Here is a 24,732-nt window from a genome sequence, read left to right as displayed (position 1 = left end):
CTTTATGCAATTTGCAGACCATGCCCTTCTTGTATGGATCAACAAAACCTTCAAGCTATTCAATGTAAACCTCTTCATCCAATATGCCATTGAGAAATGATGACTTGACATCCATCTAATAAACTTTGAATCCTATGAATGCAGCATATGCAAGTAAGGTTCTGACACCATCCAATCTTGCAACAGGAGCGAAAGTCTCTCCATAGTCTACACCTTCTTCTTGAGAGTATCCTTTGCATTCTAGTCTAGTTTTATTTCTTGATACCTTACCATCTTCATTTAGTTTTTTTTTGAATACCCACTTTGTTCCAATCACATTTTTGTCTTTGAGTCTAGGTACAAGAGTCCATGTTTTGTTTTTCTCTATCTATTCTATCTCTTCATTCATAGCTTCAATCCAACTTTCATTGTCTAGTGCATCTTTGACATTTCTAGGTTCAAAATTAGCAAGTAAACAAGTGTCTTTCAACTTACTTCTTGTCATTTTTCCTTACGATTTGTCTCTAATGATCTGATCTGGTGCATGATGCTTTCTGACATACTTGGCTAAAACGAGCTCCTTGCCTTTTGAATGACTTGCATTGTTATCCTTTTGTGTCTCAAATTCTTTTTTTGATTCTAGATTCTCAGGCTCGGTAGATGCTAACTCAATAGATTCTATTTGCAACTTGAGTTCTTGCAGCTCGGTAGGTACTCACTCAGTTTGAAGTTCTTGTGACTCAGTTAATGAAGACTCTGAAGTTGAGGATTCTTGATTAATAGGTATACTTGGCATTGTATCAGGTTCTATGTAAATAAATCTTTTGTAGTCTTTAGGTTCCTTTTTTCTTTCTTCTTCTATTCTTTCTACAAACTCATCAACTTTCACATGTGCACTTTCTATGATTTTGTGAGTAAATAAGTTCAAACATCTATATGCTTTGCTTTTGCAAGAGTATCTTAAGAATATTCCTTCATCACTTTTTACATCAAATTTACCTTTTCTAGATTCTTTCACAATGTAACATTTTCTTATAAATACCTTTAGATAACTTACATTGGGTTTGTAGCCATACCACAACTCATAGGGTGTTTTGAATGAGTCCTTTTTCAGTTGTACTCAGTTCAAGGTATGAACTGCAATGCTGATAGCTTCCTTCCAGTATTTGATAGCAATGCCTTTCTCAATTATTAAGGTTCTTGCATAATCCATGATAGATTTGTTCCTTCCTTCTTCTATTCCATTTTTTTCAAGAGTTCCAGGTGCTGAAACCTATCTTTTGATTCCCCTTACAATGCAAAAGTTATTTAACTCATGTGAAATGAATTCACCAACTCTGTCAGACCTTAAGAATTTCAGTCTTTTTCCTATTTCCTTTTCTACTCAGGACAAATACCATTCAAACTTTTCAAATGCTTCTGATTTCTCTCTTAGATACATGACAACCATCATTCTTAAATAATCATCAACAAACAGAATGAAGAATTTTTTACTAGTATAACTTTCAATGCCAATAGGTCCACACAAATCAGTATGCACAATTTCTAGAACTTCTTCAGACTGATAATTCTTTCTTTTAAAACTAGTCTTTCCCATTTTTACAATTTGACAATTCTTCCATAGACCAACCTCGAGTTTCTTTATTTTAGGAATACCTCTTACTTTCCTAAATTTTCTGATCTTTATCAAGTTGTCAAATTTTACATTACATAACCTCTTATGCCATAACCAACTTTCTTCAATTTGAGCAATGAAACATGAACATTCACCAAATTCAAGATAAAATAATTAACCTTTTGTTTGAATGCCTGATCCAATTAGTTTTCCTTTGCCATCCAGCAATCTTTCTTTTCCATGCATAAATTCTACTTTGAATCCATTATTGAGTAGCTGTGCTACACTCAAAAAATTATGCTTTAGTCCTTCTACCCAATATGTATTATCAAATACAAGTTCCTTGGTTAGTGAGATTCTTCCTTTTCCTCTTATACAACAAGGTTCATTGTTACCAAATCTTAGACTACCACCATCATAGTCTTCAAAGTACTCAAACTTAGTTTTGTCACTAATCATGTGATGAGAATAACCACTATCTATGATCCATGTATCATTTCTACTCATATGAGAAATGAGTGTCATTTCTTCGTGATTATCAAACTCATCTTTCACAAATGTAGACAATTTAATCTTCTTCTTCTTCTTCATTATAATCATTAGGATGTTTAGCCATGAAACATGTTTTCTTACCTTTATCCTTGAATGATTTGAAGTCTTTCTTGCAATTATACTTGAGACCTTTCTTCATCTCTTTTTTTTTGCTTATTTGGGAACCTAGCTGCAACATGTCCAATTTCTTCACAAGAAAAGTAGATTAGAGGAACCTTACCTTTGTATTTCCCTTTGCCTCTTGTATATTTTCTTGCTAGTAGAGATTCAACCACCTCAAGATCACTGTCTAAACTTTGTTTAGATTCTTCATCACTATCTGATTATGGATCCTTCATCCTTTTCCCTTTTTCTTTGAGTGAAAGCTTGGCTTCAAATGTTGATTCAATGTTCTTGATAGTTGACACATAATTGTCGTAGTTGTCTAGCTCAAATGTAGTCAATATTCCAACTATGGCCTCTAAATTTATTTTATAATTTTTGTCACATCTTCTTTCTTGAATTGTAGAGACTCTGATTGCATAAATGGGAAGTAAAGTTCTAAGAACTTTACTTATAACTGTCTCTTCATTGATATCTCCTCTAGATGCTTTGATTGCACTAACACATGCTTTAACTCTTTCAACATACTTTGCAATGTTTTCATCCTCTCTCATCCTCATTTGATCAAATTGTCATCTCAAACTTTTGTCTTTGGCTCTTCTTACATTATCATATCCTCCATAGATCTCTTTTAGCTTGTTCCACATTTCAAAGGTAGTTTTGCAATCCTTGATGTCATCAAATTCTTCATAACTTAGAGCAGATGTTATATCTATCGTCATATTGTTTTGTGTCTTCTTTTCAGCAATATCACTGATAGATAATGTACCAGAAGGTTCTTCATATTTTTCATCAACATACTTTAGTCCTATATCACCAATAGAAGCTAGATGGAGCCTCATCAATCCTTGCCATGCTGAGAAGTTGTCCCTATTAAGTCTTGGAATTTCCCTTTTGTAAGACATCCTGATCTTTAGCTTAGATCCTTGAAATCTTTTTCTGTAAGCACCAAATTTTTTGATACCAATTGTTGGAATTAAATGTAGAGTAATTGAGAGGTGGGTGAATCAGTTACTTACAAAAATTAATCCACAGATTGCGTGGATGTCTTAAAGATCTAGTTACTCTTGATACTCAGTAAAAATAACAAAATTGTTGTAACTTAGTAAATTAAACTATTACTTATCTTCAAGCATTTATGCATGTAACTGAAAACAAAATGAACACAAGAGACACCAGATTTAATGTGGAAACCCAATATGGGAAAAATGACCAAGTAACTAGTCACCAATTTTTCACAATTTTGAAGTGAGCCCTGTTAGGAGCCAACCTTGTTAAAGGCTACAATACACACTATTAGGTGTGACCCTTTTAGAGGATTTAATCATGCTATTAGAAGTGGCCTTGCTAGAGGTCTTTAGAATAATTCAACTGAACTGTCACCTTGTTAGATGATTTACAAAATGGTTGTTAAATTAACTCTGTTAAGAGATTTGAAATCACTACTACAATGGTTAGAAAGTAACAATGAATGGACCTGAACAAGATGCACCTAAATTTTCTAACTACAAGTCTTTGTTTGGCATCATTAGATCCTCCTTGATCAAGTATAGCTTTGCTACTCCTCAACGATCTCTGATCATCCTTCAAATTCACTTCCACAATAATTAGTCTTCATATCACATTAATTCCACACTTCCATCTCACCAACTTTTAATTCGCAACTTGACCTCTTAATTATACCATTTAGATTGTCAAGTCATGTAATGCCCTGCCAAGGGACCCAAGGAATTTAATCTAAAATATCACTGAGTTTGAAAAACATGTATTTTTTATTATCTATGTTGTAAGGTAGTATGCCCTTGATTATCTTTGTGAGCATTATGTTGCTCTTGTTTAGAATGTATTAGGGGATCTATTTTAGTAGTTGTTAAAAGAGTGAATGATTGATCGATTTAGTTTTCGGTTTATCATTAAACTAGAATAATATTGCTCTAAGTGTGTTGTAGTGGAAACATATCCTCCTACAAGGAGAAAGGGTTCAATGGAACCGGCATAGTGAGTATCTTAGTTTTTCATTCTTGCAGGTGTCCAGGAGTAAGCCTAATTCTAGGGGGGGTGGATGTAGTGCCTGCCCCTAGGTCACATTTTTGTTATCATTATCGAACTCTTTTAGGGATAGTTTTATGTTGTTGGTTAGTAGTATTGTTTTGAGATTATCAGATACTATTTCAAATTCAATTTATTATATGTGATGAGATTACTCGGTACTTTACATTTCATGTATGCATGGTGATTATTTTCAGTGTTTGTAGTTATTAATGATGATTAGTAAGATGGTTTATTATCATATGTGTTTTCTTATGGATACTTACCCATGCTTGCATGTGGATGGTGTGCGTGTTTGTTCTTATGTATGGCGTGTGTCATGTGGTTAAGGAAGGGAGTCTAGTTACTTGCTAGTCAAGATTGACACGATGCATCACTTCCTGCCATTGCCTATTTAATTTAAGATATATTGTGCTTGTACATGCGTGGTTTTTTATGCAGGTTGTAGGTACTGGGTATCAACTTCCCTGAATTGCCAGGATGAGCGTACCCTATCAGAGGAGAGATAAATTCTCAAGTCCAAATCTCAACCCTTTAAGCCAACTGTTCTAATTGGAAATTATAACAATTATCTGAGTTGAGTACCCTTCGAATACGTCGGATGACATAATTCATGATGTTAACGCTTTTGGTTTGATTTTGTATGTATTTTGGCTATGATGGATTTTCGTATTTTTACCTTGTGAGTCTTTGGACTATTTTTTATTAATTAAGCCTAATTAAAAGATTTAATTAATGGAAAATTAATATGATATTTTAATATTTATTTTATTTAATTAATTGGGAAATTAATTAAATAAAATAATTAAATTTGAAGATAAAAGTTATAATTTTAAAGTTGGAATGTGATAATATTTATTAAAGTTAATAAATATTTGAGCAATTAAGTTTTGGAAATAAATGTAAAGGTGGAAAAGATATTAAAATTATTAAAAGATTCTAGATTTCATGTGATTAAAATATAAATATATTAAGATAAAATAAGTGGAGATATTGAAGTTAGTGCATGAGATTTAAAAATAATTAATAAATTAAATTGAAAAGTGTAAAGTAAATATTATATTAATTAATGTGCATTATTTTAATATTTGTTCACATAGGAGTTTGCAAATTCTAGAGAGTTGTCATGTAGACAACACAAAATTTTGTACTCTAAGTATGCACAAGTTGTTGACACTTAGGACTTAGCATATTATTTGAGCACATGGTGTCTACAACCTTATGACTCATCTAGAAGGTTGGAGAAGACTCATTCTTAGTTGTCATGCTTATCTTCTAGTTGTTTCTAGAGACATTCTAGATGCATCTTAGAGGCTTTTAAATAGAGGCTCTCCTAGTGTGTTTGAACAAGCTTAAAAGCTTACATGCATTTGAGAAGCTCATATGCTTCTACATGCCCATATGTTCCTACATGCTCATATGCCTCTATAAGCACTTCTAGTCACTTGGAGGTTTTGGTTGGCTTGGGTCCTGGAGGAATTGCGAATGTTGGAGAAGGAAGGGATTTTCTATGGACTTCAGAGGCATGGCAAATTAACATCAATGTCTAGGTGCACTCGTGATTTTCACTTATTCTATTTGCACTCTTTCTCTTCCTGTCTTCATTGTGTCTATTATATGTGTCTGAATACACTTCATGAATGAATCCTTAATCTTGAAATTGGAATCTAGATATGTATTTATTTAGTTGCAAAGAAAACAATAGAAAACCCTAGTTCCAAGTGAGAAAGAATTAGATCTAAATCAAGTTTGGGTTCGAGTTAGAATCAAATTGATAAATAGATTTTAAAAGGCTTTCTAAATCTACAGTCAAACCTATTAGAGAAACTAATGGATAAATTTAGAGAACAATTACCCTTTAGGAGAAATTCTTAAAATTGAAAGCCCTTTTTGTTTTAAATATTATGTATATGCTCTCTTTTAAAATATACTAATTTGCAGATATGTGTGTGTGTGTGTATATTAGCTTTAAAATTCTTTTAAATCATTGATATTAAAATTGTTATGTGGGAAACGTTTATTGATAAAAAAATTTATTAAAGAAAATTTAAAAAAAACTTAACAAAATATTTTGGAGGGACCCCAACGTACCCCCCTCGGTAGCGTACCTGCACGAGTCACAGAGTACCCATGTGTTCGCAGGGCCTGTGACCTGTGGGTCGCATGACCCTTTCCTCGAATATAGTTGGTGGGGTTTAAAAAAATATTGTGACCATTAATGCATGCTCCCCACTGATGACATATCAGGTATGAGGTTGCACGGATGGGCGTGCTTGGTAATGCGATATAAATAAAATCACAGTCGAAGCATTTGACTTTATTAACATATGTATGTTGTTAAATGTTAAATTATGATTTGAGTAATTCAATTTTGAAATTATTATATATTGATTATTATATATATATATATATATATATATATGTAATAATGTAATTCATCTTTTATGTATGATGAAGTTATTTGATTATTAATTATTATATATATATATATATATATAATAACAAAAGTTTATTTAAGTAATTAATCAAGTCAATTAAATTTCAAATAGTGATAATAGAATGAGTTTTAAATATTTAAGTTATCTATTATTTTGGGGTTCTTAATCGACTTATTAAAAATGATAAATGATTAATAATAATTTGTCAATTATTATTAATAGAGAAGAGATTTTAATATAGTTTATATAGTGGACTTTTTATATTTATTTAATGTATATTAAATAATTTAGAGATGGTAATTTTATATTACAAGATGATTTTAAATTAAGAGACTTAAATTTTTAATGATAATGGACAATGGGTCATTGTTACATTTTGGTCTTGTTATAACATAGCTACAATTTGAAATATTGTTATGTTATTATTAATATGTTATGTATTAATAAATAACTTCATGGTGTTTAGAGTTACTAAAATATTAACTAATGAAGTTTATGGAGGGATTCTCTAGATCGATTATTTGTAGTCTTGATGAGTTTATTATTTATTAATGTTTGTTGGGTCTAACAAACTATTAATAAATAATGGTATAAATGGTTTAAATAGTTATTAATTAACCAAATTAAAGTTAATGATTGAAGTTCTGTAAATGATATTAATCAATTTGAATTGGTTAATAATTTAGAGGAGTATTAATTAATTGAATTTTCAAATCAACATACATAGGGGGAAACTATTAATATTGGGGTTTTTATTATAACTTGTTATTATTAAAGTATTAATGAGAACATTCTCAAAGAGTGATGAATTTGGTTATTATAGAATTATTAATAAGATTCCCAATATAGCTTGTTATTAAATATTAACAAATTATTATTATTGAACTATTAATATGAATATTTGTGTATTGGATTGTAGTTGACTTTTTTTACGTACAAACTATTGTTAGTTATTAGTCAACTGATTTTCATTGGGTTGATGGTATGGTTATGTAATTATTGATTAAATTAATTAATTTGAGTTAATTAAATTTAATTAATAATTAAGTTATATATAGAGTTTTAATTAATATGCTAATATTGATTCCTCTAGCGAAATTGTAAAGTATTTACACCGAAGATGACAAGTCGTACTCTCATGACTTGAATAGTGACTTTAGGTATTTTAATGATTGTTAGTAATGATTTAATCAAGAGACATAAGATTTAGTAATGTTTAATTGAGTTCTAATTAAATGATATAGAGTCATGGATTGCGTACCTATATTAATTGATCATTTTAATAAAGTTATAATCCTATTATTCAAAGATTGATAACTGGCTCTCTTATAATTTAACAAATAATGATCCTTGATTATGTTGAAAAGTTCAAGTAACATTAAGGAAGAGTTATTCAATTAAAATATGGATCTTAGTAAAATAAAGCAAATTATTTAAATGTGGATAAAGATTAGTATAATGAGTAAATATTTACCCTTAAGTTATTCTTAGAATATTATTTTAAATGATGGAAGGATAATGTTATCGAGGGAACAAATGGGTTGACTTTTAGGTCAAATGATTACTCTTAGTATACTTGAAACGAAAATTGAAAACCTCTACACTTAATTCAACTATGTAATATAGCAAAACCAAAACATGTATCTGCATTGTGTTTTCTCTATGCTTCTTGTTTTGGGTTTTAGGTTGACTAATGTTGACCAATCTTTGGTTGTTACCAGAGGCTCAAGGGTTTATGAGATGTGATGGCATGTTGATCTTATTTGGTCTTGATCTTTATAAACCCAACCATGGTAATGTGATCGTATGCTCTATGAAATATTTTTATTTACTGATTGTTATTGTTCATCACTCTTCTTGAGTGAAGCTAAATTATATGTATTTGAGACACTTGAGCTAATCATTTTTGAGTCATCGATCAGTTATCCTTGGATTACTTTCTAGTCACCATGATGGGACTGAAGTGTTGATTTCTTTCTTGATGATGTCATGTTGTGACATGTTTTGACCCAACCATTTTGGAGCAAGGTATATTTTAGTAGCTAATATTCACAAATTAGCTAATTTTAGGTTTTTTTGGCTAGTAATTCGGCTAATAATTTAAGAATTGATATAACTTAAATCGCTATAGTTTTATAAAATTTAGTTCTAGAATATTTAAAATCGTTCAATAATTTATTTTATTGAAAATTTTTAACACGAATATTCGCCACAATATTCGTTACATGATTAGATTTGAGTCACCTAAATATAGCATATTATTGGAGAAATTAAATTGAAATGACCAATAATTATCATAATTATTAGTTATTTTAGTGATATATGACCAATATTTAGTTTCCACTATTGATTTAAAGTATACATAATGATCCTCATAATATTCCATGAGATAAAATAATGTTCAGCTTTGATTTGTAATAATCAATGGTGATTAATGAAATTTCTATTATTATTGAGATTTGTCAATAATTTTTACAAAAAAATTATGATTCAAAAATAATCGCCAATATTAATCATATTTAGAATAAATAATTGAGAGATTCGCCAATAGAAATAATTTCATTTTTTCAAAATAATGAAAGATTTGCCAATATTTTATATCTTTTTTTGGAGGCAGCTTTCTTAAAGTTTACCCTATTTTGGAGTCTTCGATCAATATGATTTGAGATATATTTTGGTTATTGAGAACCCATGGATACTTTTGATTATCAGTGATGCCTTCAATTGCTAATAGAGAGCTGTTGTGGTCATGATTATCTATGGATGCTTTTCAGATGCTTATGGAGATTTGATGCTTTTACTATGGATATTTGATGATTCTTATTGTGGATTATCTTTTGGTATTTCTTTCTAGTTACTTGTATAGGACTAGGGTGATTTTATGATTCCATGAGCTTAGGGTAGGTTATCTACATGTAGTGTTGGGAAGTGGCTTGTAATGGGGGTTGGGGCCCTAAGTGGCTGCTAGGGTAACTCATTGTAAGTTTTGTTAATAAGTGATAACATTTACACACTAAATGGGGATTCAATGAACCTAAAAAGATAATTGTTTTGGTTCTCGCCCATGCCTCGAGTGCTTGTACAAACTAGGATGGGAGTAGAGAGAACACTTGGTTATGACCTTGCATTCTGTAGTATGCCTCGTCTATATGAGAGGATACTAGTGGCTACATGAGGATCAGTAGGGACCCGTGGAGTTTAGCTAACTGCCAGGGTAACTTCTACATGATATATGTGATGACTTTTTCCCGCTTGCATAGTAGGTTTCCTACATGTCATTGTTGTGCCTCTGGGAATTAGATGCCATTTTTGTTATTGGAATCTTTGAGTTAGTATACTTTTAGGATTCTTGGACTTAGAGAGTATTCTTATGGTATGTGATTTGGATAGCCTATTTGGGACTTGAGATTATCTCCTTAGCATGGTGGGAGTGGACCACTTAGGTTCCACGCGGTCAGGTGGTAGTGTTTATACACTCTTATCATTTGAGATCCATCTGAGACACTATGGTTGGAGCATTCTTGGTTGGTATTTATCTTCATTATGTTCTTGGATCATTATGATAGATGGTATACCCTATGATGGATGTATTTACTGGTATGTTTCTTACATTGATGATTTGCATGATGTTATCTTATGCTTTATTTTGTATGTTAGCTTACTTTCTGCATATGTAGTAGTATGTTTAAGAGTGACATTCCTACTATGTTAATACCGATGATCTCTTCAGTGATTTGGAATGTTACGCATGGAGGGATGGCTAGGATCCATGATGGTCTAATGATGCTATTTACGGTTGGGCAGAACCGTGCACTTAGATATTTATGTTTGTGATATATGGTTATCTTTTATGATGGATGTTTATATCTTCTATGATGAAGTATCATGTATGATATGTGGTTTCATTTACTTTAATTGCATCATGGATTAATATTGGATGATGATGTACTTTATTTACATGGATGTTTATTCTTTCAAGCCTTTCATACCTTCTAACATGTGCAATGGATGATTGAGCAATTGAAAATGTAATTTATGAATGTTGGTTGTATCATTGTTATTTCATAAGGATGTGATGTTAGATGAATGGTTAATTTAGATGTGATACAACATTAAGGGATTCATGAAGAATGTAATCTTTTATGTATGTTATGTTTATTTTTGGTTGAATGTTACTATTGCTTCCACAAATGTTATAAATGATTTTACTTTCATGTGTAAAAAAAAAATTGTTTGGCAAACTTAGTCATATTTTAGATTAAATTCTTTGGATCCCTTGGCGGGGCATTACAAGTTGGCTCATTCACATTTTACATTTACTAACAAACCATACATCAATTGGCTACAAATATTACTCTAAATAGATAAATGTTATTTCATAAAAAAATGAAATCCTTTATTGGCCGACCCTGCTCGGTAAATATTGCTTCCAAAAATTTCCTAAGTTAACCTTCTTGACTCTATTAACATTGCAGTATCTATAAAATCCTTTGGCTAATGAGTTCACTTGGTAAGAATTGAATTCCTTCATGAGAGCTCCGTAAGATCTACTTTTGCCACATTTCCTTTGATGACTGAGTGAGCTTGGTAACAACTATTTTTTCCATATTTCCTTTGATGATCGAGTGAGCTTGGTAAGAACTACTTCTACCACATTTCCTTTAATAACTGAGTGATCTCGATAAGAACTGTTTCTGCCACATTTTCTTTGATGATCAAGTGAGCTCGGTAAGAATTGTTTTCTTAGTAGATATTGTAAGTTTTCTTTACTAACCTCCTAGGCTTGGTAGATTCTATCATTTTTCCTCGTTGACCATCTAAGCTCGATAGACTCTATCCTTTTCCTTGCAAACCTTTTGAGCTTGGTAGACTCTATCTGATGACTGATATGACATTTTTGTGACATGAAATATAACACACAATTGAACAACTGTATCCAACACCAACCCTATTAAAGGCTACAAAATATACTATTGAGTATAACCCTATTAGAGGATTTTGATCAACTTGCTAGGAGTAGCCTGGTTAGATGTCTTTAAACACTTCAATCTTGAAACGTCTCCTTGTTAGAGGATTTACACAATGACTATTAAGTTAACTCTATTAAGAGATTTGTTTAATACTACAATGATTAGAAGGAAGTAACAATATGACCTAATTTATGAAGCAACTTTCTTTTCAAATTCAGATCCTTTTTCTCACTTGATTTCTAGACCCATCATGATTAGATGTTCATTGTAGCTTATCTTTCACAATTTTTTCCTCTACCTTTTCTCACAAATCCATCTTTTATTTCATGTTCAACTTGTGTATTTAATCCTCACAATTTTACCTTTCTTATATATCATATGCTAGGACAAGTTGGCTTGAATAACCTTCTTAATAATCAATAAACATCCAAATTGTTAGCCTCAAATAATTAAATATTTGATAAATACATTATGTTATAACTTGGTAAATAGTAATATTAAAAGCTTGATTGGCATTGTAACTCCTTTGATGCTCAACCACTTGGTCAATAGTGCAAGCTCTTTGATGCCTTACTACTCAATGAATACTACAAGAAAGAATCCCTTTATTAACAAATTCTTCAGTTAATACTAGAAAGACTTATTTACCCAACTAGTTAGTCAATATTGAGATATACAAGGTTAATATTGTGAACTCTATATTCTGCTATTAATGATGACATTTGTGTAACATTAATGATAATGTATAATTAAGGAATTCCTAGCAACAAACTCCCTCTTTAGCATTTATCCAAACACAATATGTCAATATAGACTGATAAAGATATGATAATATGTTATTTTCATTCTGATTCTCATCCATATGAACTCCCTTAGAGCTTCTTCTTGAATTTATCTTAGCTACTTCCTATCAACACTCTGATGTGAATTTCAAACATTTTCTCCCTCTTTGTTGTACAATCCATCATCTGAGTATTTTCCTTCTAAGATATTAAATTCTCCCTCATTTACTTTGATACTATACTTTCTCTTAGTCTTCCTTTAAACTCTCCCTTGTACTAAGTCATTTGCAATATGTTCTACATTTCACACTTCTAGTGTGACAATTTCCATGAACTTGATTGATATTCAATAGATTTTGGGTTATGCCTCACTATATTTTTTTCTTTAGTGAGCATTACATAGGGGAATAATCCCTACCTTACTTCTTAGATACATAAATCTATCCTTAGGTAAATCCTTAGTAAATATACTTTCTATCTACTCCTTGATGTTCACATATTCCAATCTAACCTCTTTATCTTGAACCAATTATTTTAATAAGTGATTCTTGATTGCAATGTGTTTTGTCTTTGTGTGCATCACAAGATTTTTGGATATATTATTTTCACTTCTATTATTAAAATAAAGGTAACCACTGGTTCATTTAGTTTTTTCCTTCCTGAAATTATGTAATTGATCCATATTATGTTAGAATAATCAACTACTACAACAACATAATCTTTCTCTACTATGGATTGAGGGATACAATTCTTCTTCTTGGTTGTTAATGACACTAGTGTAATGCCCCACCCAAAGATCCTTGGAAATAAGGATAAATATAAGCCAAGAAAACATTTTTTTTAAAACAAGTATGAATGCATGTGGCAAAAACATATGAGGATCATAAAGATCACAATGAAATACTAACCTAACATCTTGACACAAACGGATCTCCAAACACCAGTACTAACCAAAATGACTGAAAATGGAAAGATGCAGAATTGAATTTGAAAAGAATCATTCAAAATCCAAAATGTGACATCAAAGGATTAAAGAACACTAATGAGGGTACCCCAAACACTTCCCAAAATTTTTTGGTCTTATTGAAAAGTGCCTTCTGCCTATTCACATAGTTTTTTACAATTTCTAGGCAATACTTAAAATTATCACTAGGCAATACTTTTCAATATTGTGAGATATTTCTGAAGAATAAGGTGAATTTTTCATGGATTGGGTGATACAACTCAAAAGGATGTATGATACTTTAAGAGTATTGTATGATAGCTCTTCTAAGGGGGTGCAATACTAGAAAGTATCACATGAGAAAACTCACAGAGGTGTCTAACACAATCAGAGAATGCATGATAGACTTATAATGGGGGTACAATACTTTAAAGTATCACACCATGTTTATAGATAATTTACCTATAAATAAAAGAAAAAACTAAGGACAACAAAATGGGAAAAACAAAGCACAAGACCTCCACACTGGGGCATACTAGATCCACATTTAGGGGCAACAACACTTGAACCATATCTGGAACATGGAAGCAATAACTAACCATCTAACAAATAGTAAGAAGGGAAAGTAAAGATGGGAAAAATCGCATAGTACCAAAATCAACATTGCAATGAATAGAGCAACTAATAAAGAATGTGGTTCCTCCCAACAGTCAATGGTATCATAAGACCATTTTGGGCCCTAGCCATCCCCTACACATAACATCCCAATCCATTGATCAAATCATTGGTACTATTATAATAGGGATGTCAATAATAAACATGCTACAAAAAAAGCATAAGAAAATCTAACATGCTAGAAGTAAAGCATAAGATAATCCTACAAGTAGATAACATTACCTATCACATGCTAATCATCATAATAAGGAAATGTGTCAAATCTAACATCATCTAAATTTGATATACAAGTATTCCAATGAAAGCATAAATCACAAGATAGCATACTCCATAACCCAAAGTACTGAGTGAAAACATCCATCACGGTCATGCTAGAACAATAGACTATCTCTATATACTGGTCCCCAGTAGTAGTGTAGGTAGCTATGCCTCCCAACCATGTGGCACCCATAGATAAACATAAATTATGTTGATGGAGATAACGATCCAACCAAAAACACAAACAAAAAAAATCCATGGCTAACACACATACCAGATAGTATGGTGATTGAATCCAAGACATAGACAATGCATAAACTATAGGTCTTGGTCAAACACTCAAAGGGCTACTAAGTAGGGGCTGAAATCATGGAGAGTCACTTGGCATCAATAAGCCCAAGCTCAGATCATGTATCCTCAAACTTAAATGGATGTTCACAAATTGTATCCTCAAACTTAATTGGGTGCTCACACATTTTATTATCTTCAGTTTTATTACCACCCAATATTTTATTTAGTCATCACTTAAATAAAGCTCCCTCTACCAACCTCTAGAGGCATGATTTCCAAGTTGCAAGATAGAATCCTCCTCTATATGTTACAATACCCTATCCATGCTCATCCAATGATGAGTTCCCATAGGCATACAAACACCCAACCCAACCCCAATGATCATAACTTTTAGAAGCACCACAAAAGATTGGGCCTCACAAGTCACCCTACAAATTTATGTTCATGTTCTCTTGTGTGGTGTACCACCATCACAATGATCATAACACATGAACTAGATGAGAAAAAAATACAAGAAGTCACTCAACCAAAAATATACTCGGGAGGATTGATGTGGCACACATCCCAAAGAACCATAAAAGTGCAATAAAGGTATGACCGATATCCAAATGGATAATCTAGGTCCCTAACCCATCTCATGCCAAGAAAACTAGAGAAAATAAGGTAGCACATAAAATAAGGTTTATTAAACCCCAAATTTTGAAAAAATTCCAAAATTAAAACCCATTTGTCCTTTGGCTGTAAAAACCTCAAAAATCTAAAAATAAATGATTTCAACAATCGTATGCAAAAATTACCAGCATAATGATTGAAAACCCTAAATCCTCATCCCAAAAATAGGGAAAATATTCATACCTAACCAACTGGGTAGAATTAGCAAACAAAAATAGAGGGGAACACTAGTTCTCAACCTCCTAATGTTCTACTACAACACATAGAAGCAAAAACAATGAAACAACAATAAAATGGGAAGGCCTTACTTGAAAGCAAAAGAGGTAGAAACCAAAACTTGCAAAATAAAATAAATAACCTACCAAAACTGCTAAAAGTTGTAGAAAAGCATAAACTCCCTAAGCCAGATCCAATGAGACTGACCTCGTGAAATACTCACACTTACAACTCCTAGAGAAAGTAGAAATTGAATCCTTCAAAAGAGCATTCCCAAAAGAGCTCTCAAATTTCCTATTTCAAAAAGTGAGAAGTGAATAATAAAAACTCTTTTCCATTATGTATTCACTTTTTGAGTTAATAATCAAGTAGGGAAAATAGCCAACTTCTATAGCTAGACTTCGAATTCACCCAAATGAAAATAGGCTATTCTTCGTAACAAGAATTCACCTAAGGCAAAGCTGATAGAAATTAAATCTAGAAAGATTAAAAACCCAAAAACCCAAAATTATAGAAAATCGCTTAACACTTTCATGATAATGCAAACCTCTAAATGCATAGACATGCTCACTAGGATAATCACATAATGCACATGAGTTTGGATTTAATAATTGTTGAAAGGTTTTAATTTAAATCAATTAAATAAGGATACATCAACCATACAAGAATGACATTGGTAAAATATGAACAAATGAATCACTAACTCCATGTGCCACTGCTAGGGATAAGATTCTTGCACACTAAAATACATGATCAAGTGCACTTACATATAATATCATAACTGAAGAAATGTGTATTAAATACCTAATTAATCTATTTACATCACTCACATTCACAAAAAGTGTAAAGAACTATAATGAAGTAAATAACCATAGCATAAAATCCATCTCATAACATAATCAACAATATGTCCAATAAACCATATAACCAGATATCATCATAGATCCACTGTCATCTCAAAATAACATCAACATGCAAATATGATAAACTAAAGAGTATAGCAGTAAAATATCTACGATACTAAATCAGAGTATAACATTTAACCCTTACGTCATCTCAGAATACAACTAAGAATAGGAGTATCAAGTATCTCTTGAATAAAAAATGGACAAGGTAAAAACTACAAACACAAGAGGCACTAATCCTCCCCCACTAGCATAAACTCACTCCTAGAAGCCAACAAAAAGTTAGGGGTACAATTCCCTCAGTTGTGTAGCATCTTCCCAAGCCATAGAGGACTCATCACTCAAGTCCCATTGGACCCTTACTTGCTTGATGTCTCAGCCTCATAAGATTAGCCTCTATTGTTGTAGGATATGTATGGGCTCCAAAGTAAGCTACATTTATGCTACTTGCAAAGCATCCCAATCAAGAACATGGGTCACAACCATAATATACTATCTCAAAACAAAAACATGAAAAACATCATCGATGCACAATAAGCTAGATGGAAACACTATTTGATAAGCAATAGGACCAATCCTCTTAAGGATCCCAAAAGGTTCAAAAAAATGTGGTGCCAACTTAGAGCCTTTACGATAATGGATGAAGCTTTTCCTTAGACACACTCTCAAAAACACCTTGTCACTAATAGAGAAGTAATGATCTAACCTATGGGCATCTGCATACTTCTTCTTCCTATCCTGAGTAGTAACCAAATGCTCCTTGATGCAAACAACCTACTGTTCCATATTCTAAAGCATCTTTGGACCCAAAAGAACCTGGTCCTCTAAATGATCCAAACTTAAAGGGGTATGACATGGTCTACTATACAAGGCTTGAAAAGGTGACATGCCAAGAGAAATATGATACCTATTGTTGTATGAAAACTCAACAAGGTACAAATAGTCCTCCCACTTCACTTGCCTATCCATAACATACATGTAAAACATATCCTCCAGAACTTGATTCACTCTCTTAGTCTAACCATTCATCTTTGGGTGATAAGCTAAACTAAAATTGAGTTGAGTGCCAAAAGCATGCTGGAGAGACATCCATAGTGAAAAAGTAAAACTTGGATCTCTATCTAAAATGATTCGATGAGGAATCCCATGCAAATGAATAATATTTGACAAGAAGTCATGCACTATAGAAGAAGCTATGTAGGACGCTCCCATGGGTGAAAAATGTTCTACCTCATAAAACTTGTCCATTGTCACCATGATACAATCATGTCACTGTGATGATGTAGGCAACCCTATGATAAAATCAATAGATATTGTACGCAACTTCTAATTTGGAATAGTATGTGGCTACAAAAGACCCACCAGATCTTGATGCTTTGCCTTCACTCTCTGGCACTCTAGGCATCTATAAAAAAAATTAGCAACATCACATCTCATTCCTACCCAAAAGTAAACCTATTTGAGATCAGCATGCATTTTGTTAACTCTGGGATGTGCAGAATGTGGTGCATGATGCACTTTTGACAAAACCAAGATAAGAAGATCACTTGAAATAGGTACATAAATAGGCCCTAGTTGTCATATTAGTCCATCAAACTCAAGCATATAACTTGAAAATTTCCCCTCAAGGGTACGTCCAAACTCAATCTTTACCCTCACCTCCTGATACCAAGTGTTACTAGGAAAAGTCTCCAAGATACGACTTTGTAAATCCACTCCCAATAATATCATTGATACCTCATTTCACCTCCTACACAAGGCATCCACAATGAAATTCTCCTTCCCTTTAATGTAATGAACATTAAAGTCATACTCACAAAAGAACTCCATCTAGAAATATTGTTGTGCATTCAAATTTTGTTGAGTAAAGATATACTATAAGCTCTTGTGGTGGCTATGCAACTCAAACCTGTGTCCCAATAGAAAATTCCTCTAATGGAAAAGGGCATGCACTACAGCCCCAAGTTCCAAATCATGATTTTAGTAGATAAGTTCATGGTCCTTGAGTTTCCTAGACTCATATGCAATCACGCGAACATCCTACATCAACACCGCACCCACAGCTTCCAACAAAGCATCTATACAAACCATGAAATAACCTATAGGATTAGGCACTACAAGGACTAGTGCACTAGTCAAACACTCTTTAATAGCATTAAATGTTACCTCACACTAGTCTAACCAAACATACTTCTTCTCTTTCATCTGAAGAGAATTGATGGGATGAGCTACTCGTGAGAACTCCTTCATGAAGCGAAAACAATAACCTACCAATCCCACAAAACTATGAACTTCTGAGACCTTAGTGGGTATTGGAAAATCCATGATGGCATGAATCTTCTCGAAATCCATTGTAATACCATCACCAATAATGATGTGTCCCAAATACTTTACCTTTTCCTAGAAAAACCCACATTTACTCAAGTTTCCATATAATTGATGGTCTATCAAGCAATACAATACCTAAAGTAAATGGACTTTGTACTCCTCCAAAATCTTCAAATAGATCAATATTTCATCTAGTAATACAATGACACATTGATCTAGGTAAGTGAAAAATACACCATTCATCAAATTCATAAATAATGATGGCACATTGGTTAACCCAAAGGGTACAAATGTGAACTCATATTGCCCATACCATGTATAAAATGTTGTTCAATGAATATCAACCTCCTCAATGCAAAGTTGATGGTATCCTAACTTAAGATCAATTTTAGAGAACACTTAAGCTCCATTCCTCTAATTAAACAAGTCATCTACCCTTGGCAAAGGATAATAGTTCTTCACCGTCACCTTATTCAGCTACCAGTAGTCAATGCACAACTAAAAAGAACCATCCCTCTTCTTCATGAAGATGATTTTTGCACCCCATAGGGATACATTAGGAATAATATGGCCCTTGGCCAACAATTCCTCCAATTTTAGTCTGAACTCACTCAACTCCTGAGTAGTCATGTAGTAAGGAGCTCATGAAATCAACTCTATTGCTAGTACAAGATCTATCTGAAAATCAATGTCACACTATGGTGGCATACCTGGAATATCATTAGGAAACACATCTGCATACTCATGAGGAAGTGGGTGATCATCAAGTTTCACTGTATAGTTCTTGGCTTCCTCGCTATCACTAATAGAAATAAGAAACAACTGACAACCTTTCCTCACACTCCACATTAGCTAATTAGCTAAGATAATTCAAAGTGAGACTAGTCTCAAGACTCCCAAAAGTTCCATCTACCCACCTATTTCATCAACACATTGTACCATCTTACGATGAAAATCAATATTTGCCTGATGGGTAGCTAACCAATCTATGCCCAAAACAATGTCATACAATCCTAGAGGTAGAATGTGTAGATCCACTATGGTGGTGTAAATACCCAACTTTAAATCACAACTCCTAACCAAGGAGTCAACAACAACCTTGGAACTCATGCCTAACACATGTCATAAGCCCACATTGTTGAACAAGAGATGGTGATATAAAAGAATATAACACACTAGAGTCAAACAAAACTAAAGTGGAAATACCATGCAACATACCTATAGCCTCAACTATTGTACCTTGATGCTTAGTTTAATGATTGTCAACCATTGCAAAGACTTTGTAGTTCCTACTTGCATCTCCTACACTACGCTTAGATCTTGCTATGCCCTTACCAAGTCCTGAAGATGGTTTGATGGAGCACTTAAAAACTTTATGACTAGGCTAGCCACAAGAAAAATAGTTTCCCTTGAAGTTGGAACCTATTTTACAACCACCCTAGGTAGCACTAGAATAAGGTGCACTACCTTGACTAGAATTTCATTGTGCACTCTGAGGAGGATGATGTTGGGTGATGCGACGTGCTCCCCTGCCCATAGGTGGTTAATTATGTGGTGTTCCATGTTCACTAACAGTCATGGCTTTTGGTGCAACGAAAAATGGGCCTAACAATTGGTATCAGAGCCTGGTTTTGGCCTGGTCATGGGTTCAAATCTCCCCGGTGCCTTCCTGACCCACGTAAGTGCCTAGTATGTGCGTCAAAGGGGAGATTTTTGGGTGATACGATGTGCTCCCCTGCCCACAGGTGGTTAATTATGTGGTCTTCCATGTTCACTAACAGTCATGGTTTTTGGTGCAACGACAAATGGGCCCTATAGATGATCCTGCTGAGATTTCTATCCTCAATTCTAGTTATCTCCTTTCTTACATAAGGTGTTAGAATCCTATCCTCCCTTAAACAAAAACCTTTTCTTACCCTTACCTTGATAACCACCCTAAGAGGGTGCTGATTGGGTCTGACCCTTGCCTAAGGACTAAGAATACTATGCATCCTACCTTGAAGGACATGCGCTTTGGTTCTAAGAACTAGATTTACCAATGTACCACCTAGCCACATTGCTCTCTATGATTCTTTCCTTGTCCATGGTAAGAGCAAGTGTCCTTAGTTAATGACCATGAACATCTCCAATGATCAACTATCATAAATCCCTATTTAAGCTCATGGAATTCATCAATGTGAGCTTCACGATACTATTGTGATAGAAACTTCTCTCCAAACCTTTCCTCAAAGATCTCCTAGGTAAGATCTACGATGTTGATACCAATTCTTTTGTTTTCTCCATCACATGAAACGAAACCATGTTCCCTTAGCTACGTGATTGCACAATGAGACTTTACATTTCTCCCATAAGGTAATAATGAGAAACAATGCCCCATATCAACTAACCAGGTCTCAGCCTTGAATCCTGTTCCCTGACCATCAAACTCTAGTGGTTTGGACCTCTAAAGGTCCCACATCATTTAAATCTGAGTGAAATCAAAATCATTCCAACCACGACCTCTCCATTGGTGTCTCCTTCCATCAGGTATTGTAGGATAATGTTCAAATTCACATTATTCCTCTCTATGCTGTAAATGATGGGAATCTCCATGATGAGATCCCTCTTCCTAATTATGATCCTGTTGGTGCTCCTCAACATGAGGGCCTAACCAAGCAAGAATATCCCATAGTATTTGCATTAATTCCCCCATGATAACCTGATTAGCATTATCCTATTCTTCATCTCCTTCCTTCCATCCCTCTTCATAGTGTTCATTTCCATGGTTGTCACTATGGATTCCACCATGGTGACTAGGTCTATGTGCAGGAAATATCACTATGGGAACAACAAGGTGATGTTAGAAAAGTTAGATCACAAGCATAAGAGTTGAAAGCATGAACCAACAAGATATAAAATAATCAAACATAATATAGCAATATAGAACAATAAATAAAAACATAGGGGAAGCATGTCATAAAGATCCAAAAGTTGCAACATGGGCTCTGATAGTAGATGTAATACCCTGTCCAAAGATCCTTTGAAACAAGGATAAATATAAGCCAAAATATGTATTTTTTAAACAAGTATGAATGTACATGGAAAAAACATACAAGGATCATAAAGATTTCAAATACCAATAGATCTCCAAATGCCACTACTGACCAAAATGACTGACAACAGAAAGAGGTAGAAATGAATTTGAAAGGAAACATTCCAAATCCAAAATATGACACCTAAGGATTGAAGAACACTAAAGAGGGTACCTAAAACACTTCCCAAGAAGATTAGGTCTTTCTAAAAAGTGCCTGCTATCAACCTACATAGGTTTTTGCAATTTCTAGAGAATACTTAAAATTAGCACTGGTTAATACTTTCCAGTATCACAAGATATTTCTAAAGAATAGAGGAGAAATTTTTAGGGATTGGGAAATACAACTCAAAAGGACATACGATACTTTATAAGTATCATATGATAGTTCTTCAAAGGGGGTGTGATACTAGAAAGTATCGCATGACAAAACTCACAGAGGTGTGTGACACAATTACAGAATGTACGATAGAATTCTAATGGGCGTACGATACTTTAAAGTTAGGCACCATGATGATACATGGTCATCTAGAAATTTAAGAAAACACCAAGGACAAACAAATGGGGAAAAAAAAGTACAAAACCTCCACACTAGGGATTACTAGATCCACATTTTGAGCCAAGAACACTCAAACCATATCTTGAAGATAGAAACAACAACTAACCATCTAACAAAGAGTAAGAAGGAAAAGTACAGAAGGGAAACATCACATAGTACTGAAGGCAACATCACAATAATAGAAATAACATTGCAATGAATAGAGCAACTAAGGACATGGTTCATCCCAACCATCAATAGTACCATAAGACCATCATGGGCCATAGCCATCCCCCATGCATAACATCCCAAGCCATCAATCAGATCATTAGTATTATCATAATAGGGACATCACTACTAAACATGATACAATAAAAGCACAAGGAAATGTAACATGCTAGAAGTAAATCATAAGATAATATTACAAGAAGATAACATCACCTATCACATGCTAATAATTATAATAAGGAAATGTCTCAAATCTAACATCATCTAAACATGATATACAAGCATTCCAATGAAAGCATAAATCACAAGAAATAAATTATCCAGCATGGTCATGCTAAAACAATAGACCATCTTTGTACATTGGTCCCCAAAAATGGTGTAGGTAGCTATGCCTCCCAACCACATGGTGCCTATATGTACACACCCACTATGTTGATTGACATAATGATCCAACCACAAACACACACAAAACAACATCCATGGCTAACACACACACACACACACACACACACACACACAGAGGATAGTATGGTGAGTAAATTCAAGATGTAGACTACATAAATTATAGGTCCTGGTTAGAGGTGCTTGGCATCAAAAATCCCAAGATCATATTATGTGTCCTCAAAATTAAATGAGTGCTCACACATTATTTTCTCAAACCTAATTAGGTGCTCACACATTTTATTATCTTAAGTTTTATCATGACCCAGTATTTTATTTAGTTAGCACTTAAATAAATATCACTCTGCCAACCTTTGGTGTCATGATTATGGATCTGTAAGATAGAAGCCACCTCCATATGCTAACCCACCCTACCCATCCTCATCCAATGATGAGTGCCTGTAGGCATGCAAACACCCAACCCAACCCCAATGATCATAACTTCCAAAAGTACCATAGAATATTGAGCCCCACAAGTCACCCAACAAATGAACATGCACATACCCATGTATGCTGCACCACCATCACGAAGATCATAACACATGGACTAGATGAGAAAACAACATAGGAAGTCACTCAATTGAAAACAAACTCTAGAGGACAGATGCAATATGCATCCCAAAGCAACTCAAAAGTGCAATAAAGGTTTGACTAATATCCAAATGGATAATCCAAGTCCCTAACCCATCTCATGCCCAGAAAACCTAAGAAAATAGGGTGGCACACAAAATAGGTTAAAAACCCCAAAATTTAGAAAATTTTTAAAATTAAAACCCATTTGGCCTTTGGGTGCAAAAAAATTGAAAATTCAAAAATAAATGAGTTTGAACACCATATGCAAAAACAGCCAGTATAAGGGCTCAAAACCCCAAACTCTCATCTTGAAAGTAGGGAAAACATTCATACTTGACCAACTTAGTAGAACCAACAAATAGAAATAGAGGGGAACACTAGTTACCAACCTCCTAGCATACTACTACAAGAAATGGAAGCATAAATAGGGAAAACACAATAAAGAGGAAGTCCCTACCTAATAGAAAAAGGGGCAAAAACCAAAACCCATAGAATAAAATAAATAACCAGCCAAAACTAGTAAAAGTAGTGGCAAAGCATAAACTCCTTGAGCTAGATCTAACGAGATTGACCTCATGAAAAAATAATGCTAAGAGCTCCAATAACAAGTAAAAATTCAATCCTTCAGAAGAGGAGTCCCAAAAGAGCTCTCAAATTTTCTATTTTAAAAAGTGAGAAGTGAATAATAAAAACCATTTTCCAATATTTATTCACTTTTTGAGTGAATAGTTGATTAGGGCAAATAGCCAACTACTATAGCTAGACTTTGAATTGACCCAAACATAAACAAGTTATTCTCCATAATGGGAATTCACCTAAGGAAAAGCTACTGGAAATTAAATCTAAAAATATTAAAAACCTAAAAACTCAGAATTGTAGAAAATCACTTCACACTTTTGTGACCATGCGAACCTCTAAATGCATAGACACATTCACTAGTCTAATCACATAATGCATATGAGTTTGGATTTAATAATCATTCAAAGGATTTAATTTAAAATAATGAAATAAGGATGTGTTAACCATATAGGGATGACATTGGTAAAATATGAACAACTAAATCACTAACTCAGTGTGCCCTTGCCAGGGATGTAATTCCTATAGACT

The sequence above is a fragment of the Cupressus sempervirens genome, chromosome 7 (assembly GCF_028749045.1).
Source record: "Cupressus sempervirens isolate cs-2001-9-10 chromosome 7, ASM2874904v1, whole genome shotgun sequence".
Taxonomy (NCBI): Eukaryota; Viridiplantae; Streptophyta; class Pinopsida; order Cupressales; family Cupressaceae; genus Cupressus; species Cupressus sempervirens.
The sequence above is the reverse complement of the archived record's forward strand: the minus strand, read 5'-3'. Positions refer to the sequence as shown.